This window comes from Sapajus apella, unplaced genomic scaffold, assembly GCF_009761245.1.
Source record: "Sapajus apella isolate SASKATOON/1434 unplaced genomic scaffold, GSC_monkey_1.0 scaffold29, whole genome shotgun sequence".
Classification (NCBI taxonomy): Eukaryota; Metazoa; Chordata; class Mammalia; order Primates; family Cebidae; genus Sapajus; species Sapajus apella.
The window spans coordinates 8,755,530-8,778,918 of NW_022436969.1; the positions used below are offsets into that span (position 1 = coordinate 8,755,530).

At 37.2% G+C, this 23,389-nt stretch overlaps 2 long non-coding RNA genes, 1 other non-coding gene and 1 pseudogene across 3 annotated transcripts in view; all 4 read left to right on the forward strand.

The window, feature by feature from the left end:
• The window catches only part of LOC116561435, a 136,641-nt gene that overhangs the window by 31,407 nt on the left and 81,845 nt on the right, over positions 1-23,389 (forward strand). The gene's annotated exons all lie outside the window — the stretch shown is intronic.
• LOC116561434 lies at positions 600-3,010 on the forward strand (annotated as a pseudogene).
• Positions 1,734-1,836, forward strand: LOC116561605. The gene has a single exon (XR_004273511.1). It is a non-coding gene; the product is annotated as a small nucleolar RNA U13 (small nucleolar RNA).
• On the forward strand, positions 11,393-13,258 carry LOC116561436. Its single transcript, XR_004273426.1, has 2 exons — positions 11,393-12,888; positions 13,011-13,258. It is a non-coding gene; the product is annotated as an uncharacterized LOC116561436 (long non-coding RNA).

Here is a 23,389-nt window from a genome sequence, read left to right on the forward strand (position 1 = left end):
CAAAAAAAAAAAAAAAAAAAAAAAAAAGAAAAAGAAAAAACAAAAAAAAGTCTCCCCCAGCTGCTCAGAAGTCATTTATTCTGTGTTAGTATTTTCCAAATGTATTTGACCTCAGAACATATATGGCATACTTATTAACCCTACCTACTATTAAATGAGGTATTCTATGTGACACTAGTTTGGAAAAATGAGACAGTACTTTTATTCACTGTATTGTTGTGGTATCAAATGTCCCTCCTTAAATAGCAGCAGCCAGTGTGATTAAAACTTCCAGTAGCGGCTGGGCGCGGTGGCTCAAGCCTGTAATCCCAGCACTTTGGGAGGCCGAGGCGGGTGGATCACGAGGTCGAGAGATCGAGACCATCCTGGTCAACATGGTGAAACCCCGTCTCTACTAAAAATACAAAACATTAGCTGGGCATGGTGGCGCGTGCCTGTAATCCCGGCGACTCAGGAGGCTGAGACAGGAGAATTGCCTGAACCCGGGAGGTGAAGGTTGCGGTGAGCCGAGATCGCGCCATTGCACTCCAGCCTGGGTAACAAGAGTGAAACTCTGTCTCAAAAAAACAACAACAACAACAAAAAAAAACCAAAAAACTTCCAGTAGCTGTCTGGTTTTTCTGTTTATTTATGATATCCTTTCATGTATGTTATATAAATTTTAGTTAAACTTATTTTAATCACAAATGAAACTAACATGAGCTACTTTAAGCAATGATAAAAAAGGGGGATTTATTTTGAGGCTATAAAGTTATCCCAAGAGGAATATAGGGATGTAGATGTCTCAAAAGCAGGGAGTCAGTCTGGCCAAATGAGGAATTAGAACCAGGAAATAGCCTGATAACTCCCACTCTGTTTCTCTAGGGTCACTTGGTCTTTCATTTCTGCATCTATCTGCAAGTCTATTACATCTTTCTTCGCAGATCCAAGTGTCAGCCAAAATATCCCAGTGCTTTGAGATTTAGATAATATTGACATGAACCATATTTCATACCCAGTGGGGCTCTGGTGGCTCCTGTGAGATTTCTACAAATTCTGAATGAGAAGGCAGTGAGATAGGGGGTGGGAGAATGCCAAGTTGATATTCTCATGGTCACCTCTGGCTGTGGGTTTCTGTTTCCATATGTAATCGATTTTATTGAAGGTTTGGAGGTTTATATCATAGGAATATAATCAGGATTGCCTGTTGGGGATACTTTCAGGTGCTCCTGAGAAAATTCTTTTGGCCCTCATCCAAAAAGTCCTTACACTTCAAACTTTCTTACTGATTTCTTTCTCCTTCTTTCCTGGAGACAGAAAAGACAGATTTTTTTGTTTTTGTTTTTTTTTCTGGTGTCATCCAGAGTAGTTTTACCATCTGCTTTGTTTCTGTGGCTTCTTGGTCTCAAGGTTTTACATTCTATCCCAAGCCTCTCAAACAAGGATGTATCCCTTTATGGTTGTGTTAGTTTGCTAGGGTTAATTAGCACATTTATTTTCACACAGTTCTTGAGGGTTAAAAGTCTGAGATTAGGTTATCAGCAGGGTTGTCTTCTTCTGAGAGCTGTGAAGGAAGGATCCATTCCAAGCTTCTTCTTGTTTTGTAGATGGAAATGATCTCACTGCGCCTTTACATTGTCTTCCCTCTGTATTTGTCTGTGTCCAAATTTCCACATCTTAGTAAGGATACTGGTCACGTTGGATTAGGGCCCATCTTAATGACTTCACTTTAATTACCTCTTTAAAGACCCTAGATCCTTTTGTGTTTCATAAACTAATGATTGTGTTTTTATGCTATTGTGTGAGGTACGCCTGCCTCAGACTTTGTTACCAGTCTGCACATGAAAAAGTTTAAAAAAGGATCCTATCTCTAAATTCACTTACATTCTGAGGTACTAATGGCTAGGACTTCAACATAAGAATTTTTGGAGCAGGGACATAATTCAGCCTATAGTGCTGGTAGTTGTTAAGATAATACATTTTTGCCCTTGTTACTTTTGCTTCACAGTGTTTATGGTGGGGGGAGGTTCTCCCTGAAGCATTAGTTTAAGCAAGCAGCCTTAGCTGATTAGAATTGGGTCTCAATTCCACATCTCCAGGAGGGAGAATTAGATTAACAGTGGTTAGATATTGTATTCACCTCAGAATACTCACTTTTGGCCCAGGGTCAGGTTTTTTCATACAATAAGGCTGATGGGGTTCATCCTTGTTGATTAGAAACAGTTTTCAGTGAAATTAGACAATTAGGATCTGGTTAGTCCACTTAAGCATTTTCATCTACCATTTAAAAAGATAAATAAATTTTTAAAAAGTGGTCAGTTGTAATCATGTTCTCTGAGTTCCTGTCTCCCTGCCAGTGCTGCCTGAATGGCTTCCCGAAACTGCAACACAGCTGCCACCAGCGTTGTTGCCCATAAAGGAGCTGAGCACAGCAGGGGTACGGCATGATACAGCAGGAGCTGAAGACCCTGGCGATGTCTGGCAGCAAAGAAATTTCTGCCTTACCTGTATCAGACAACCTTTTGAAATCAGTAGGACCATCCCTGAAACACAGATCTGAGATATAAGGTTTTCCTGGAGTTCCCCAGTGGCTACCCATACAACATGCCCATGGTTAAGTTCCTCACACCCTGCTACTATCTCAATGTGGATGTCCAGTGTAACACCTGTCTGGACATCCCGAAGGACAAGTGTTCTGCCTTGTATGATGTCAAGAACATCCTGCTCTACATCCACAGCCTGCTAGTAGAACTCAACATCAGTAGTCTTTTGAACACACATGCTGCTGAGCTCTAGAAAAACTCCCCAGCTTTTAAGATATACCTGCAAGAAATGTACTGAAAGCAGGTCTCCAGCCAGGTGTCCTGACTTGGGCTGCCCAAGCTCTCCTTATGTTGTCTTTTCATTTTCCCTTAGATAGTCTCTCTTTTCTTGATTTCTATATAGGACTCTGTATCTTGAGCTGTGGTGTTATTTTTGTTTTGTTTCTGTTTATTTATTTATTTAATATATATTTTATTGCACTTTAGCTTCTGGGGTACCTGTGCAAAACATGCAGGATTGTTGCATAGGTACATATATGGCAATGTGGTTTGCTGCCTCCATCCCCCCATCACCTATATCTGACATTTCTCCCCATGTTATCCCTCCCCAACCTCCCTACCCCCCGCTGTCCCTCTGCTATTCCCCGGCAACAGACCCCAGTGTGTGATGCTCCCCTCCCTGTGTCCATGTGTTCTCATTGTTCAACACCCGCCTATGAGTGAGAACATGTGGTGTTTGATTTTCTGTTCTTGTGTCAGTTTGCTGAGAATGATGGTTTCCAGATTCATCCATGTCCCTACAAAGGACACAAACTTATTGTTTTTTATGGCTGCATAGTATTCCATGGTGTATATGTGCCACATTTTCCTCATCCAGTCTATCATCGATGGGCATTTGGGTTGGTTCCAGGTCTTTGCTATTGTAAACAGTGCCACAATGAACATACATGTGCATGTGTCTTTATAAGAGAACGATTTATAATTCTTTGGATATATACCCAGTAATGGGATTGCTGGGTCAAATGGAATTTCTATTTCTAGGTCCTTGAGAATTACCACACTGTCTTCCAGAATGGTTGAACTAATTTACATTCCCACCAACAGTGCAAAAATGTTCCTATTTCTCCACATGCTCTCCAGCATCTATTGTCTCCAGAATTTTTAATGACCGCCATTCTAACTGGCGTGAGATGGTATCTCAATGTGATGTTGATTTGCATTTCTCTAATGACCAGTCATGATAAGCATTTTTTTCATATGTTTATCGGCCTCATAAATGTCTTCTTTTGAAAAGTGTTTGTTCATATCCTTTGCCCACTTTTGAATGGGTTTGTTTCTGTTTCTTTTTATTTTATTTTTGAGATAGGGTCTTGCTCTAACAGGCTGGAGTGCAGTGGCATGAACATGGCTCACTGTAGCCTTGACCTCCTGGCTCATTTAATCCTGCAACCTCAGCCTCCTGTGCAGCTGGAACCACAGGTATGAGCCACAGTGCCAGGCTAATTTTTATTTTTTTTTTGTGGAGATGGGGTCTGTCTGTGTTATCCAGGCTGTTCTGGAACTCCACAGATCAAGAGATCCTCCTACCTTGTCCTTCCAGAGTGCTGGGATTATAGGCATGAGCCACAACATTTGGCCCATTTATGTTTTTAAAATTAAGTCACTGAGTAAGCTCTTGTGATGTATATTAAATAAATACATTTTGGTTATTAAAAAAACAACAAAAATTGTAAATTAAAATTTATTTAGAATCAAAAAGAAAAGAGTACTATGGTATATTTTCTAATTTCAGTGGCTAAAACCAACTTCAGTAGTAGAATATACTCTTAAGAATTTGTTACTCAGAAAAAAATGCTATGATTGATCAAAACTTAAAAGGAAAAGAACCTGAAATGGTTATTTTATATCTGTATTTAATGATTAAGTAATTGGTATACTTAAACTTGTAATATGAAGCCATAGACCTACAAAGCAAGATTAACTTATGGTTAAATGTGCAACTTGCATTGTCTGAAATTACCTAAGCACTGTACAGGTGCTAATGAATTCTCCAACTTGAAGAGACATGCAGTGGAAATTGCATCACTCTGGTTCTGTGTGCTGCTGTAAGCAGTGATTTTTTTTTTTTTTTTTTGCCCACCTATAGTTTTTTTTTTTTTCCTTTAAGTTACTACCTTGTGCCAAATTAAGAGATATGAATTTGCAAATAGCTTCATTTTATGTGCCAGCAATAATTAGACTCACAGGGAAAAGTAACCTCATGTACATTTACAGAAGAAGTTAGTATTTTATATTTCACTCACTGGATATGTGTGTCACTACAACTTATTTTTTTCTGTGATATATTTAAGAGATTTCCTATGTCTGAGAGTGTCATGATCAGTGTCTTTAATGCCAGAGAAGTCATAATTAGCTAGAAACATGGCTGGAGGTCACATTTTCTAAGTAGGAACATGCTATTACTTCTGGCCTGGAAAGCAGTGGCACACTTTTATGTATCTCCCTAACCAGCTTCCCCTTCTCAGCACTATGGTAGTCTTGTTAAGAGTTTGAATTTCAAAATGAGAAAAACCTGAGTTAAAATCCCAGTTCAACCATATACTAACTGTAACATCTTAGGTAAGCTACTAGGCTTCTGAGTGTAGTTTCTTCATCTGTAAAAAGGAATGATAAGATTATTACAAGGATTAAATGGGATAATATTTGCAATATGCTTAGCAAGAGCCTAACACATAGTAAAGGTTTTGAAAGTAGTAGCAGTAACTAAAATGATATTAATCATAGTTTTCAATGCCAGGTTGAAAACTGGGGAAACAAAGTTGCATGGGCCATGGTTCCTATTTACAAGAAGCTCACAGACCAACAGAGTATGTGACGCAAAAAGTATCACTGTAGAGGGGTGGGAGGACTGGGGAGATGTTGTCTAAAGGGCCCAACATTTCAGTTAGACAAGAGGAATATTGCAAAAGATCTATTGTACCTCATGGTGATTATAATTAGTAACACTAGATGGTATACTTGAAAATTGCTTAGTGTAGATTTTAAGTGTTCTCATGACCAAAAAATGGTATGTGAAATAATGCAGATGTTAAATGGCTTGATTTAGCCATTATATAATATGCACATATATGAAAACATCATGTTATACACCAAAAATACATACAATGTTTATCAATTTAAAAAGTATCACTGTAAATGTATCATTATATTGGGAATGCACTTGGTACTGGATAGTTGGTTCTTGGTATTTCCATTCAATGCTATGTTATTCTTTTTTTTTTTTTGAGGCAGAGTCTTGCATGCTCTGTCACCCAGGTTGGAGTGCAGTGGCGTGATCTTGGCTCACTGCAACCTCCACCTCCTGGGTTCAAGTGATTCTCCTGTCTCAGCCTCCTGTGGAGCTGGGATGACAGGCGGGCACCACCATGCCCAGCTAATTTTTTGTATTTTTAGTAGACATGGGGTTTCACCATGTTGGCCAGGCTGGTCTTGAGCTCTTGACCTCAGGTGATCCACCTGCCTCGGCCTCCTAAAGTGCTAGGGTTACGGGCATGAGCCACTGTGCCCGACCCTATGTTACTCTTTTTTTAAAATTACCTATAAATGCCAGGCGTGGTGTCCCATACCTGTAATCCCAGCACTTTGGGAGGCCGAGGTAGGTGGATCACCTGAGGTTAGGAGTTTGAGACCATCCTGGCTAACATGGTGAAACCCTGCTTCTACTAAAAATACAAAAGATTAGCTGGGTGTGGTGGCACAGGCCTGTAGTCCTAGCTACTTGGGAGGCTGAGACAGGAGAATCGCCCAAACCCAGGAGGCAGAGGTTGCAGTGAGCCAAGATCTCACCACTGCACTCCAGCCAGGGCAGCAGAGCTAGATTCCATCTCAAGAAAAAAAAAAACAACCTATAAATAAGGCCAGGTGCGGTGGCTCATGCCTGTAATCCCAGCACTTTGGGAGGCCAAGGCGGGTGGATCACGAGGTCAAGAGATGGAGATCATTCTGGCCAACATGGTGAAACCCTGTCTCTACTAAAAATACAAAAATTAGCTGGGCGTGGTGTGTGCCTGTAGTCCCAGCTATTTGGGAGGCTGAGGCAGGAGAATTGCTTGAACTTGGGAGGCAGAGGTTGCAGTGAGCTGAGATCACACTGTTACACTCCATACACTACAACCTGGCAGCAGAGTGAAACTCCATCTCAAAAAAAAAAAAAAAATTACCTATAAATAAACTTTTTTCTTAAATTTGGATTTTAATAACTTTATACCAAAAACAAAGTATTGTAAATGACTCATTAGAACTGTACGTATTGGCATTCTCTGTCCCTCTCTTAGTTCAGTTCCAGCCCCACAGCTGTTGGGCTCTTTCTTAGGTACCAAGTGGACATGATGTCCAATTGATGGGCCATATTCACCCTAGAAGATGAGTTTTGGTCAAGATGGGAGGCTGAGAGGAAGGATAAGAATATGAGATGCAAACTCAGGAAATGTATCCAGAATTGAGGCAAAAAAAAAAAAAAAAGAAACAGGATCAAGTCATTCAGTTGGTACCCAAGGCCAAGTATTCCTCCAGGCACCTGTACCTTGGGAAAGAGGGACCAGAGAAACCAGGAACTCAGGAGATCTGGGAAGGAGCTCAAGCTAGGAGCTTGACTTTTCTAAGGGCAGTCTAACCAAGGAGGAGCATAGACTGAGAGAGGTGGAGAGAACAGCACTTTCAGTGTTCTAAGTGGGCTGTAAATCTTTTTGACTGTTGATATTTATTTATTTATTTATTTATACATTATACACACACTATTACTAACATCTTAGTTCAATGACTAATAAAGTTCATTGTTACTGATAATTGCAATTTTTTCAAAGAGTTTAAAAATAATTTTAAATTACTTTGGCTAGCTTCTTTCCAGACTTGATTATATTGTTACTGTTTTTAAATAAAGATGGGGCTGATAGAGATTCTGCTGTTTTCTTCTTTGGTATTGTGTGTGCATTGTTGGTATTACCTTTAATTTGCCTTTTAAAGCCATTGTGTGAGAGTTAATTTAGTAATCCATAAATGCACTTAATTGGGCACGCATAGGTGGAAATACATTACCATATACTGAAACTCAGTGAAAATCTAAGAGATCTTATTTACTCTTTCTATTTGAAAACATCTCCTCTTCCCTCTGGTTTCTTTGAATATCATGTGGAACATATATCTTTTCCTAACATTCATAGGATAAACAATCACAATGTAATCCTTTTGTATTTTTCTGAACTGATAATGGAAGAAGTTGGGAGAAGTTAAGAATGCACTACTTAGCCGGGCGCGGTGGCTCAAGCCTGTAATCCCAGCACTGTGGGAGGCCGAGGCGGGTGGATCACGAGGTCAAGAGATCGAGACCATCCTGGTCAACATGGTGAAACCCCGTCTCTACTAAAAATACAAAAAGTCAGCTGGGCATGGTGGTACATGCCTGTAATCCCAGCGACTCAGGAGGCTGAGGCAGGAGAATTGCCTGAACCCGGGAGGCGGAGGTTGCGGTGAGCCGAGATCGTGCCATTGCACTCCAGCCTGGGTAACAAGAGCGAAACTCCGTCTCAAAAAAAAAAAAAAAAAAAAAAGAATGTACTACTTTGTTTCTTATAATAAAGAAAAGAGACTGATGTATAGAGCTGCAGAGAAGAGGAGAAAGTGGAGGTTAAAGAGATGTGGGCAATTACTGGGGGGGCAAGTTTTGGGATAAAGATATGAATACAGGATCTTTTGAGGAAGTTTTACTGTTTGAAATTGGAGTAGCCTATTCTCCATATCTTTTATTCTGATTATGTCTTTTTTGACTAAATAAAAATGCTGCATTCTTTTAAATTCTCAATGACAAAGTGCAACAGTATACACTAAAAATGTCTTTTCTTGCTTCCTCCTTATCTAAATCTTGCCATGCTTACGTTCTGCCTTTTCTAAGTAACTTATACCAGACTTCAGACTGTATTTTCTAGAAATGCCAGAAACAATATCACCCATCTTAAATGCTTCCCCCCACTTCTTGAATGCTTTTTTATACAGTGACCTTGGCACTCTTTCCTTCACTGAATAGGCTATACAGATGCAGATAAGTACCTGATAGGATCACTAGCCATTAGCAAAGTGCAAATGAAAAATACAATGAGATACTCTTAAGATAGTTATTATAACAGCTAAAATTTAAAAATTACGATACCACCAAATACTGGTGACAATGCATGGAAATTGGATATCTCATACATTGCTGATGGGAACATAAAATGGTACAGCTACTGTGGAAAATGGTTTGGCAGTTTCTTAAACTACTGAACACACTTTGGAGTTTGAGACCAGTCTGGCCAAATGGTGAAACCCCATCTCTACTAAAAATACAAAAATTACTCAGGTGTGGTGGTGCACACCTGTAATCCCAGCTACTTAGGAGGCAGGATAATTCCTTGAGCCTGGGTGACAGAGAAAAACTCCATTTTGGAAAAACAAAACAAAACTAAACTAAAGATAATATATAATCCAGCAATTGTACCCCTTGGTATTTGGCCAAAGGAGTTGAAAACTTGTGTTCGTACAAAAATCTTTATACAGCTGTTCATGGTAGCCTAATTTCTAATAGCTCCGAACCAGAAACATTAAAATGTTCTACAGTAAGCCAATAATCATGTGAGCAGTGAATACTACAGGGAATACTACTTAATAAAAAGGAATGGACTGTTGATACACAGAATTATTTAGGTGGCTCTCATTATGCTAAGTGAAAAACAATCTCAAAAGGTCACATATTATATAATTTTGTTTATATAATGTTCTGGAAATTACAATATTATAGAGGGGGAAAACAAATTAGTGTTTGTCAGAGGTTTGGGATGGGAGGTGGTGTGATTGTAAAGGGGTAGCATGAGGGAGATCTTTTTGGTGATAGTTTTGTATCTTAATTTCAGTGGTAGTGAGTGATAAAATGGCACAGAAAAATGACAATGTCAAATTCTTGGTTTTAAATAACTATAAGTACTAGGAAGTATCTATTGGGAAAGCTAGCAGGTACATGAAACCTTCCTGTACTATCATCTTTGCAACTTTGTGTGAATCTATAATTATTTCCACATAAAAAGTTAAAAAAAATATAAGGGATTAAATTTAGATTAGACCCTCATCAGCTTTTGTCTCCACTCCTTCCCTGCTCCTGGAAAAAGCTGCAGAGGGGCATGGGCAGGGCCCACAAAGAATATATTATAATTTCTCTTGTGAGTTTTTCTTGGACCCCAGTATTATGTAGAATTGTGTTATTTAATTTCCAGATATTTATAGATTTTCTAGATATCTTATTATGATTAATTTCTATTTTAATTTCATTGTATAACATCTTAAACTTTTTAACTTCATTGATAATGTATAGCTTATATACATGTCTAGCATACATGTATAGCTTTTATATATATGAGTATTCTACCTTAGTGAATTTACTATGTACATTTGAATAGAAGGCACATTCTGCAGTTGTTGGCTGTTTTATAAATATAAATCAGGTAAAGACTATTAATCATTTATTTCCTTGTTGACTTTTTTTTTGCCTAATTATCAGTTAATGAGAGAGAGCTATTACAATCTCTAATATTATTTGTATATTTGCTTATTAATATTCCTTCCTTTATTTCTATTAATATTTGCCTAATGAATTTTGAAGTTTTTCTTAAGTACATACATATTTATTTTATTTTTTGAGACAAGGCATCTTCAGTGAGGATATGTATTAAAAAATAAAATAAAATAAAAAGAAAGGAGACAAGACCTCACTCTGTTGCCCAAGCTGGAGTGCAGTAACATTTTCATAGTTCACTGTAACCTCAAATTCCTGGGCGTTAGTGATCCTCCTGAGTAACTATGACTACAGGTATTTGCCACCATGCCCGGCTAATTATAAATTTTTGTAGAGATGTGGTCTCACTGTGTTGCCCAGGCTGCTCTTGAACACGTTGGCTCAAGTAATTCTCTCATCTTACCCTCCCAAAGTGCTGGTATCACAGGCATGAGCTACCATGTCCAGTCTACATAGATATTTAGATTGTCAGGTCTTCCTAATGAATTGTTCTTTTTATCATTATGAAATTTCCTGGTTTATTCTTTGTAATGGTCTTTATCTTGAGTCCTACTTTGTTTGATATTAGTATAGTCATACCACTTCCCATTTTCATGATGTGTATTTTTCCAATCTTTTGATTTCAGTCACTTTGTGTCATTATATTTTTTATCTCTGCTCTTCACAGTGTGTAATTTCTATTGATCTGTCTTCACATTCACTGACTCTTTCAGTTGCTATCTCCAATATGCTATTACACTCATTTACTGAATTTTTCATTTCAGTTATTGTATAGTTTTCAGTTTAGGGCCTGCATGTAATTCATTTTTAGAAAATAATAGCCTTACAGGAAATATATAAAATATAATAGAATTCAGTTATTTACCATGTACAATTCAATGACTTTAGTATATTTACAGATATGTATAAGCACTACCACATTCATTTTTAGAACATTTCCATACCTCAGAAAGAAAGCTTTAGTTGTTACCCCTAGTCCTTTCCCCCAATCCCTAAGCAACACTAATCTACTTTCCCTCTCTATAGATTTACCTATTCTGGATACTTCATACAAATTGAATCATATAATATGTAATCTTTTGTGTCTGACTTTTTTTCACTTAGCAAAATGTTTTCAAGGTTCATTGATATAGTATGTATCTGAACTTCATTCTTTTATATTGTCAAATAATATTTAATTAGATATGCCACATTTCTTTATCCATTTGTCTTGTTGATGGACATTGGGTTGTTTCCATCCTTAACTATAATAAATAATGCTGCTATAAACATTTGCATTCAAGTTTTTGTGTGGACATGTATTTTTATTTCTCCAAGATAGATACCTGGGAGTGAAATTTATTAGGTTATATGGTAACTCCATGTTTAACTGATCAAGTAACTGCTAGATGTTTTCCAAAGTGGCTATACCATTTTACATTTCCACCAGTAGTGTATATAAATTCCAATTTCTCCAGTTGTTATTATCTGACATTTTTACTTTAGCCATCCTAGTGAGCATGAAGAAGTATCTCATTGTGGTTTTGATTTGCATTTCCGTGATGGCTAATGATGTGGAGTAACTTTTCATGTATATATTGACCATTTGATTTAGATGTGCTATTTTAAATATTTTGATTTTCTTGACTATAGGCCACATTTTCTTATTTGTTCCTTGACTCAGGGTCTTAAAAGACAAAACTTAAGGTATTGGCTGATCTGTGTTGTCATCTAGAACTCTGGGTCCTCTTCCAAGTTCATGTGATTGTGACAGAATTCAGTTCCCTGTGGTTGTATGACTAAGATCCCCATTTCCTTGCTGCCTGTCAATTAGTGGCCACTCTCAGCTCCCAGAGGCCACCTGCATTTCTTGCCACATAGCCCTCTCCATTTTGAAGCTAGAATGGGGAACATTTTATGCATTAGATCTCCCTCATGCTTTTACTCTCTGGCTTCTTCTGGCCCACCTGAATAACCTCCTTATCTACAGTCAACTGATTTAGGATATCTACAAAATTCCTTTCCAGGAGTACCTAGGATTTGTGTTTGACTGAATAACTGGACAAAGGTGTATGTAAACTAGGAACTGGAAATGATAGGGTCATCTTCAAATTCTGCTTATGACAATCAGTGTTGCTCTACCAGCTTTTTATTTTGTTAGTGACAGCCTAGTGTATTTTTTTCTATAATAGTATGTTTTCTGTACTCTCAGGTTTAAATGTCTTCTTAACAACAGATTAACAGCTGGATTTAAGAAAGTAACAATTTTGGAATCTCCAGTGTGTATCTGGTGAATTTACCTCACTTAGTGATTACTGACATATTTAGAATTATTTTTTTTTATCATTTTTTGTGCTTCCATTTACTCTTTTTTTTTTTTTTTCTCTTTACCACTTCTCTCCCCTTCTACTGGTTTGGTAGTTATATATTCTGTCAGTGGCTTTTGTAAAATTAATGATTTTATTAACCAGTCTAAAGTTAATCAGTATATTTGTCCTCCAGACAAATAAGACAGGAACCTTAAAATTATGTTAATTCTAATTATCTCACTTTATTCTTAGAGAAAAAAATGGATTGCTTATACATTAATGATAGTCTGCTAACAGATTTCTCATCAGCATCAGCAGAATACAGCAAAGAAATATCATCTAAGAGTTGAGGTAAATGAACTGTTGGTTAAAAGTCAATAACCAATGAAAATATCATTCAAGGGCAAAACTCACAGATTCTTCCCAAGGGAACACTAATGATATACTTCAGTCACAGGAAAACAATATGGAAGAGTGGGATGTAAGTAACAATGTTTATCAAAGAGACTGGTAAATATACTGATACATTTTTATAAACATGAACTAAAAAAGTAATACTAAGAATAATTCTTTAGGATAGTTAGTTTCTCATTTGCTTTACAGATGGAGAAAAGAAGAGTGGAGAAGCTAAGTATCAAACTTGTGTGAGGCACACAGCTAAAGACTACAGCTAGGAGAATGTCCTCTTGCTCAGAAATGGCATGGGACTCAAAAAGCAATTCTAACTATCTGCATTTATTCTTTTAGCTCATGGGTGACCGAGAGAGTGCTAATGTCTATGAGTTCTAGAATGTATAAGAAAAATTTACTCAGGCACTATCCTTCAAATTAAAGAGAACATGGAACAACAAGAGCCTATAAATTATAATAATTTATCTTATTTGAAATCCCAGTTATGCAGCGTGATTTTTAGTTACTAGCATAATTACAGAAACTTTAAGAAATTTTGAATAACTGGTGGTGATATGACCATGTTCAGAAACCAAAGGTCAAAAGAGAAGCCAAACTGAATAAACAAAATTGTTTTAGTAAATAGCAAAATGTAGAGTTCCTCTGTATTTGGAGGTAAATTCTAAACAATAAAACACATGTGATGTTTTGTTTTTTAAAAAGATCACCTGATTTTGTTCTTAAACCAGGCTTACAAGCTACAATATAATCTTTTTAAATTATAGGCAATTACAAAAAGGCACATTAAACTTCAGCTAATCACAGTTGTTTCAAAAATATGTCCCTTCTCTTAACAAAGCAGTAACCCAGCCAAAACTTGGATAAACTGGCATTTCCTTAGATCACATGTTTCATTCCTAAACACAATGCCCCTTGTGTTTCTTTCAGGTGTCCATACTTTCTCTGAAAAATAGATCTCCCCTTCCAAAGCTTGAGCATTATCTGCTCTTTGTTTGAAAATAAATGCATTGTTCATGTGTGGACTAGTAACGCAGGTGTTTTACCTCTTTTTTCCCAGTCAGGCTGATTCTTAAGCCTTTTATGAAATCAGTTCAGTTTAGTCAAATCTCTGACATCCACTTTTTATTGCCATTTCCCTTTATGGCTAAAATACAAGCCCTAAATACAACAAGATCATCTTTTATTCCATTATGTTTACCTTTTTCTTCTACAGCAGTTATCTTAGAAGATGTTTACATTTTTAGTTAATATCTCAAGTGTTGCCAACATTCTGCTTTCTTCTCACTTCTTGAAGACTAACTCTGGGGCAAGGCCAAAGTTCAGATCAAGTATTAATAGTTCAAGTTGCTTTCATTTTTCCTAAACTCCTTAAGGTACCCAGATTTGCTCCTGTCGCTGGAAAGCACTATCTGAAAGCTTTGCATGAAATTAAACTCTCTGGGTGTAACCAAACTGAATAAAGCCATAGAAGCATGTATTGAAGCAACTCTCCCTGAGTGAGGCATGAGAAACACTGACATTCTTAACACAGCAAGCATTGGTGTTGGGTGTCAGGTAACTGATTCTGTCTTCTGAAATACAGAGTTTCAACCCCTCATTTTATTTCCAAACAAACACTTTTATGTTACTCTCTAGAGAATGAAGAGGTTCTGATCTCAGAGCATGAGGCATGCTATAGCTGAGAAGGGAAAAAGGGGAGCAGAATTACTTGAAGACTTCATCTCTTCAATGCAGAGGATAGTAATTGATATTACTTACCAAAGTATCTCTTTTCTAGCTATGTAACATGAAGTTTCAAGCAATTTTTGTCCTTCATGTCTTAATTGCGTATATAATCCCCCTTTTCCTGTCATTTACTATACTAAAGTATACTTCAGTAAAATACAGTACGTATTTTAGGTTTTTATCATTTTTTTCATGTCTAAGAGGTTTAGCAATTTCATCTTTTATTATAAATGTTAGAAGATTTATATGAAAATAGTAAATAATCATTAAATAGTCTAGCTTCTTTTTCTAATTACAGTGTTTTTCTTAATATCAATGTATTGAATGCTTTGTTGATTAAAAGGGAGAATGTAACACATCCATAGTGTATATTATTGCTTCTTTGTCAAATTTGCCAAATGTAACTAATGTGAACTTATTCATAAAACACACTATGCTGTTATGAGTGGCTGCAGAGTTCCTTTACAATGTTGCAGCTTCATTTTAAAAACAAGTGCACATTTCTTCAGTTGTCTGAAAAGCATTTTGTAGGAATTAGAAATCAGTTTTGAAGTGAATTTTACTCTATATTTTAAGGTTGATAATTCAGAATAATTTAAACCAAAGTTGGGTGTTTATATTTTACACTGGCAATACTCTGTAACACTGGGTGCTATAGTTCATGTGGACAATAAGATGGAACTCAGCATTATGTGAAGATATTAAGGAGATTTTACTTACAAGGAGGTACATGACCCTGGCCTCGAGGAAAGTGTTAATCAAGACATTTGAGTGTTTAGAGATTGTGATATCAATGGCTGAAGTAAATTTGTAAAGCATAAATATAATATGGAACCTCCACTCAAGCATAATCTCAGCTTTCTTCAGTTATTCTTAAGCACAGGGTCACTTATTTATTTATGCTTGAGTCAGCTGATTTAAAAACTCTTATTTCATATCCCCTTGGGACAGCTAAAGAAAGCTTTTTTCACTACATGTGTGGGAAACAGCACTCTGAAATCCCTTGCTTGAAATGGAGAAACAAAAACCCTCTGTATTTCCAGCATTTTGAAGTTCAAATTTGTAAACACAATGTATCCAAAGTTTCTAAAGTTTTACTGAAGCGGTAAATTCACTAGGTAAATTGATTTAACAATTTTTTTTTTCAATTTTAACTTTATTGAGGAATAATGTATGCATAATAAACTGCATGTGTTTAAAGTGTACAGTTCGATGAGTTCTGACAAATTGTATGTGCTTCTCCACAATCAGAATATAGAACATAGCCATCACCCCACAAAGATTCCTTGTGCTCCTTTGAAGTTCCTCCCTCTTTCTATACTCTGTTCTCAACTTCCATGGATCTGCTTTTTAAATTTTTATTGTGTTTTATTTTTAGAGACAGAGTCTTGCCCTATCACCCAGGCTGGAGTGCAGTGGCATTGGAGTGTAGTGGCATGATCATAGCTCGCTATAATCTCAAACCCTTCAATGCAGAGGATAGTAATTGATATTACTTACCAGTCTCAATCTCTTCAATGCAGAGGATAGTAATTGATATTACTTACCAGAGTATCTCTTTTCTAGCTATGTGGGCTTAAGTGATCCTCCTGCCTCACCCTCTGGAGTAGCTAGGACTATAGGCACATGCCACTATGCCTGGCTAATTTAAATTTTTATTTAAGAGATAGGGTCTTGCTATGTTGTCCAGGCTAGTCTGAAACTTCTGGCTTGAAGGGATCCTCCCACCTCAGCCTGATCTCCATTTTATTTGTGCTTTATAAAAATGGAATTATACAATATTTACTATTTTGTGCCTGGTTCCTTAATTTCGCATAGTGATTTTAAGACTCATCCATATATTGTTACACATAACAATATTTCTTTCCTTTATGTTGCTGAGTAGTATTCCATTGTATAGATATACCTACATTTTGCTTATCCATTCACCCATTGATGGGCATTTGGGTCATTTCCAGTTTGAGGTTCATTCAACACATACTTATTGACAACTATTACTGTACAGGAAAATGTTCTAAAGAAAAATGGGAGACCATAGTAAGTAAAATAGTCAAAATTATGGCCAAAATGGAGATAACTGGAGGGGATGGATATTATATAAACAAATATAAAGTATGCCTGATGAGAAAAATAAAGCAGGATAAGAGAGAAAGGAAGTCCAGGATTGGGGCAGATTCTGTTTTCTACAGGATGATCAGGGAAGGCCTCACCGATGAGATAACCTTTGTGCAAAGACCTGAAAGAAGAAAATGAGTGATCCATGTAGACATCTGGGTGAAGAGAACTGAGACTTAAGTGTCTAAAAGTCAAGCTTAAAGAAAAGTCTTTTTGCCTCACTTTAGCATTCATGGTTCTAAGAGTTATTTTTGGTTCAATGGTAGGTATTTTTACAACTACTTTTGACATTAGTTTTAGCCTGCTGGGAAGACAGTGATCCGCTGCCTGCTGCTGCTGCCGCCACACCCAGGGTCTCCTCTATGGTGGAAGAGCCCTGAACACTTGCAAAGTTCCTTTGAGGAGACTGAATCATTCAAATGCTTGTATAGTATTTATCTTAAAGATTTTAGGAATCTTTCAGCTCCCCAGAGGAGACTGTCAGACTCTGACTTTGTCAAGTGGGGAAGCTGACACTTTGCCTTAATAACCTCATTTGTTATAGTGTCTATTGCTGGACTTATACTAAAAAGGTAAAGATGACTATCCCCAGGGGTGTTAGAGGGTTCCCTGGGGGCAGAAGGAAATTCCCTTGGAAAACTATCTAAGTTATGTTCCTCTTTCTAAACTGGTACCTGAGCCACTATGTGGATAGTGGAAATACTAGACTATTGAGAGATTCTTAAGAGCTACCTTTAGTAAATAATTTTTTTAAAGCATTATCTGTCCCAGCTCTGCCCAATACTGCAGGTATTGAAAGACTTTCAGTATGCCCAATCTCTTCATCTTTGAAAGCAAACTCTGACAGCATATAACCTAAATCTAGAATAGATCCTAGTGTACCTATGAGTCTCTTTGGGTTGTAACCTTTTCCATAACATTTAACCATCTTTTACCTTGGCTTCCTGAATGTTATCAGCCTCACCAAGAGTAGATCCCAGCATTAACCCAATGCTAGTACTTCTTACTTTTTATTTGATCTTTTATATATATCATTATGGATTCGTGTATTTTTTTTTATAATTTGGGATTATAATCCAATGCTATGTTATTTATTTTGTTGCTCAGATTGTTGACAGTTTTGGTTATTACTTCTTTCAGGTTGGCTCTTGTGATTCTTTGACATGTTTCCATCATTTTATTTTTTAAGCAGTTTCCTACTTTCTGTTATAAGATATTTCAGGCTTATTTTTATTTTCCCTGCCCCAGTCCTAGAATCAGCCAGTTTCCCAAGAATCTCTGGTTCCTTTGATTGGAAAACAGTATTTAGAAGCCAAGATGTGAGTACTGGGTTTGTGCTTTGCTGCTGGGGTGTGATTGCTTCCAGGCTGTCTGAGTCAACAGGGCTAGGTAATATATGTATGTATACTAACTCATGTATACACACATATCTATAAGTAGTGTCTGTCTGTCTATCTATTAAACTAACCATGAGTTCATGCTGGTGTCTCCAACTCTAGTCCAGCACCACAGGGTGTATTTTATCTTCCCTTCTTGTTTATTTGCAATTTTAATCTCTTACAGTGAGAAACTTGGCTCCCACAACCTTCCATTTGTTTATTTAATTGTTCAACCTTATTATTCATGTAAAATAATTACTACAAAAATTTTAAATGCAATTCTGTATCTAAGAATTTATCCTACCATAGGTCCACTCTGGTGCGTAACAATATTTGCACAAGAGCTGTTCATTGAAGAAGCATTGGACTCTCTCCTTTCCTCTCTTTTAAACTTTATTAGATTATCTTTGATTTTTAGGAAACCTTTTTGTTTGGACATTTTCAAATACAGTAGTAGAGAGAAAAGTATTCTGAACCCTATGAAACCATAGTTCAGCTTTAACAATTTTTATTTTTGCCTATCTTGTTTAATCTGTTCTTCACATTCTTTTTTAGCATTTTAAAGCAAATCCTAGAGATTATATCATCTCACCTATAAATACTTCAGTAAGCATGTCAACAGATAGGGATTTTTTAAAAGCATTGTCATTCTCATACCTAAAAATAGTAATTCCTTTATATGATACCTAATCTATGGTAAAATTTCTCCAACAATGTGAAAAAATGTTTTCACAGTTTGTTTGAATCAGAATCCACGGGAGAGAGAATATTGCCTCATACCTCCATACCTACCAAAATGTCCACAGTTTTTAAAATTTTGAGATGGAGTCTCGCACTATCGCCAGGGCTGGAGTGCAGTGGCATGATCTTTGCCTCCCAGGTTCATGTGATTCTCCTGCCTCAGCCTTCTGAGTAGCTGGGATTACACTCACCCCGCTATTTTTTTTTGTATTTTTAGTAGAGATGGGGTTTCACTATGTTGGCCAGATTTGTCTCGAACTCCTGACCTCGTGATCTGCCTGCCTTGGCCTCCTGAAGTGCTGGGATTACAAGCGTGAGCCACCGCGTCCAGCCAAGACGTCCACATTTTATGCCTTGGAATCTATGCTAACATGTTACTTTATGTGGCAACAGGGACTTTGCAGATTTGATTCTGTTAAGGATATTGAGATGGGAAGGTTATCCTGGATTATCTGGATGTGCCTAGTGTATTTACAGTGTGTCCATGTGAGAGAAGTAGCAGTGTCAGAATTGCAGGAGATGACAGCAGAAACAGATGGTAGAGAGATGCTCTTGCTGCAAGGGGGCCACAAAGCCAAGGCATGTGTACATCCTACACAAGCTGGAAAAGGCAAAAAAATGGATTCACCCCTAGAACCTCCAGAAGGAATGTAGTCTGACTGCATTTTAGCCTGTGAGGCCGCTTTTTGGATTTCTGACCCCCAGAAGAGAATAAAACGTCATTTTAAGCCACTAAATTTTTAGAAATTTGTTATAGCAGCACCAGAAAAATAAAAGATCCAAAATCTACATATCTCATTGGCTTGTCTTATCTCTTGAATTTCTTTTCTTTTTTTTTTTTTTTTGAGACGGAGTTTCACTCTTCTTACTCAGGCTGGAGTGCAATGACGCAATCTTGGCTCACTGCAACCTCCGCCTCCTGGGTTCAAGCAATTCTCCTGCCTCAACCTCCCGAGTAGCTGGGACTATAGGTGTGCGCCACCATGCCCAGCTATTTTTTGTATTTTTAGTGGAGACAGGGTTTCACCATGTTGACCAGGATGGTTTTGATCTCTTGACCTCGTGATCCACCCGCCTCAGCCTCCCAAAGTGCTGGGATTATAGGTGTGAGCCACTGTGCCCGGCCATCTCTTGAATTTCTTTTACCTGGTCCAGGCGTGGTGGCTCACACCTATAATCCCAGCACTTTGGCAGACCAAGGCGGATGGATCACCTGAGGTTGGAGGTTCGAAATCAGCCTGACCAACATGGAGAAACCCCGTCTCTACTAAAAATACAGTATCAGCTGGGCATGGTGGCACATGCCTGCAATCCCAGCTACTCGGGATAGCTGAGGCAGGAGAATCGCTTGAACCTGAGAGGCAGAGGTTGCGATGAGCTGAGATTGCAAAATTGCGCTCCAGCCTGGGCAACAAGAGTGAAACTCTGTCTCAAAAAAAAAAAAAAATATATATATATATATATATATATATATATATATGTTTTAACTGATTATAGTGCTATCTCTTTTTATTTTCTGATTTGTTGAAGAAGCTGTGTCATTTATCAATATGATGTTCTGCATTCTGGATTAGCTCATTTTACCTCCTGGTGTCATTTAACTTGTTGTTCTGTGTCCTGTATTTCCTAAAAATTAATGTTAAATTATAAAGGCTTATTTATAATCAGGTTCAATTTTGTGGGGAGGCAGTATACTTCATACATGGTGCCTTGTACTTCCTATTACATCACACCAGGAGACAATGAACAGTTGTCCTATTGTTAGTGCTGCTAACCTGATCTGGCCACCCAAAAGCTTCCATCAATCTTTTCCTTAGGGTTTTAATAGCTATTGATGATTAATACTTATATCCATTACTTCACTAAGGATTCCAGAATGGTGATGAATTAGTTCTTCTGTAAGGAAGAATTTTCTCTGATAAGAGTGACTGTTTACTCTGAAATATATTTTGTATGTGAAAACAGAATATATGCATGATTTCCTTAATTCATGGATTTTTTTAGAATAGTAAGCTTATGTATCCTAAGAAACCTTAACGAATGAAGTTTTTTAAATTAGGTTAATTATGAATTCATGTATTTACATATTTGTTGTGTTTTAATCAGTTGGAATCAGTATTATTTTTCATGCTCCAATTGTCCTTCTTTGTCAAGTGAAAACCCTTCAAGGTGACTTTCTGGTTTTTTGATGCTAACTTTTGTTCCTATGTCTGTTCTCTCACTCTATATTCTTTCCTGCTCTACAATATCATTTGCATGGTTTTAATTTAGCTTCTCATTAATTCACTTTGAAACTAAAAGAAAATGTGTGTATATTTTAGTTTCTTTTTTTTTAATCACAAAAATGAACATATTATATACTCTGATCTGTACCTTGCTTTCTTCATTTAATGATACATTCTGGAGATCTCTTCATATAAGTATAAAGAGAAACACCTCATTCCTTTTTACAGCTGCACAGTATTCTGTGTTTCGATGTACACACACACACACACACACACACACACACACACACACACAAATTGATGAATATTTGTTTTTTTTTTCTAGTCCTTGGGAAATAATAGGTATATTCCTATATATACCTGCTATGATGTTATAAGGTACTTCCTCCTTGGGACCCTGGCTTTTGATTTAGTCAGTGAGTTCTGGGACTGAGAATTGGCTCAGGTCTTGAAACCAAACAAGGGATTTCATTTTTTTTGTTGGCGGTAGTTACCATCAGCCCCTTGTTGCATCCATCTTTGATTTGTTTTGATCACTTAGATTTAGCAACACCCTTATTGGCTGCCCAGCTCTCTGACATCATGGATACTGTGCTCTATTTAAAAATCTGTATCTTTCTGTAGTTCAGGGAACTTTCACAGTGATCTGCTGTTGCTTGTGATAATTGTGCCTACTTTGCTTGTGGGTTTAGCAAGCAGATGGTATTTTCACTTCACTTAGTATAGGCCATTTTGGTTTTGTTTTTTGGTTTTGTTTGGTTTGAAGAGTCATCCTGTCTGCATGGTAGCAGTGTCTCTTGAGGTTCTTGCCAGGTGACTAAATCTTATACCCTAGGAGAGTGCCATAAACTCACTGGAGGAGAACCTGCTTTCTGAAGTGATAAGGAATGAGATAGTAAAAGGAGTACTGTAATCACTGTGAAGCTCAGTGTTGACTATCCTCTGTAGGCCATAGCTGACAGTAAAAGAGAAAATGTCACAGAACTAGTCTTACTGATAGCAATGGGGATAACAGGCTCCCCAAATTATAGAAGCCAGGTAACAAAGCTAAGCTGTTTTAACAGGAAAAAATCTAGAAACAAACTGAATGTTCATCAATATGGGACTGGTTAATTAAATTATAGTAACCATAATCTATGTGGTAATACATCCTGTGAGGTAGATCTGTATGTACAGTAAGTCCTCACTTAACATCGTCACTAGGTTCTTGGAAACCATGACTTAAAGGAAATGATGTATAACCACATAAATTTTACCATAGGCTAATCAATATACACAAGAGTTAAGTTTCTACAACATAGTTCTGGTCATGAAAACATCACCAAATTTCTCAATAAAGACCAAAACACTTCTAATATTAAACATTGAAATAAATGTGAACTACACATACGTTTAAGAAAGAGTAATAAAAACAAGTAAGGTAATTATTTACCTAGTTGTTTCAGTTCAAGGTCACAGGAGGCCAGAACCTATCTCTGCAGCTCAGGAAATACGGTGGGAACCAACCCTGGACAGAGAGTGCCATCTCATTGCAGAGCATACTCTTATATGTCCCTAAACTCACTCATCCTGGAACCATTTAGACACATCAGTTCACCTGATGTGCATATCTTTGGGATTGGGAGAAAACTCACAAAGGTGGGAGAACATGCAAATTTCACACAGATTGTGGTCCTGGCCGGGAATCAATTTTTTTCTCATCAAGGTTATCATGAAATGGTGTTGAATGAAACGGTGTTATTTGAGGACCTGCTATACCACTACAGAAAAATCTTCAACATACAGTACATGAAAAAAAAATTGTAGATTAGGCTGGGCATGGTGGTTCATGTGTGTAATCCCAGTACTTTGGGAGCTGGGTTGCTTGAGTCCAGGAGTTCAAGACCAGACTGGGCAACAGAGAAAAACCCGTCTCTACTAAAAATACAAAAAATTACCCAGGCATCGTGATCAGCATGCCTGTAGTTCCAGCTACTTGGGAGGCTGAACCTGGGAGGTCAAGGTTGCAGTGAACTGAGATGATGCCTCTGCAGCCTGGGCACCTGGAATGAGACTCTGTCTCAAAAAAAACCCGAAAAACAAAAAACTTGCAGATTATTAATATATAGAGTGTAATCTCAGTTGTATATAAACAAAGGATATTTTATGTTTACATTTTTGAATTTGCATAGAAAATGCATGGAAGGCTACCAAAAAAAAAAAACTTTCTGGGAAATATGATTAGAAGCAGAAGAGGGATAAAAGGTATTTTTTACTTTTAATTTTATGCCCTTCTCTACTGTTTGAAATTTTTATGGCATATTTATGTGGATTTTATATTATTTTAAAAATGATATTGCTGTTCAACCAACTGGTGATTATTTTTCCTTGGAGTTTTGCTCTCATT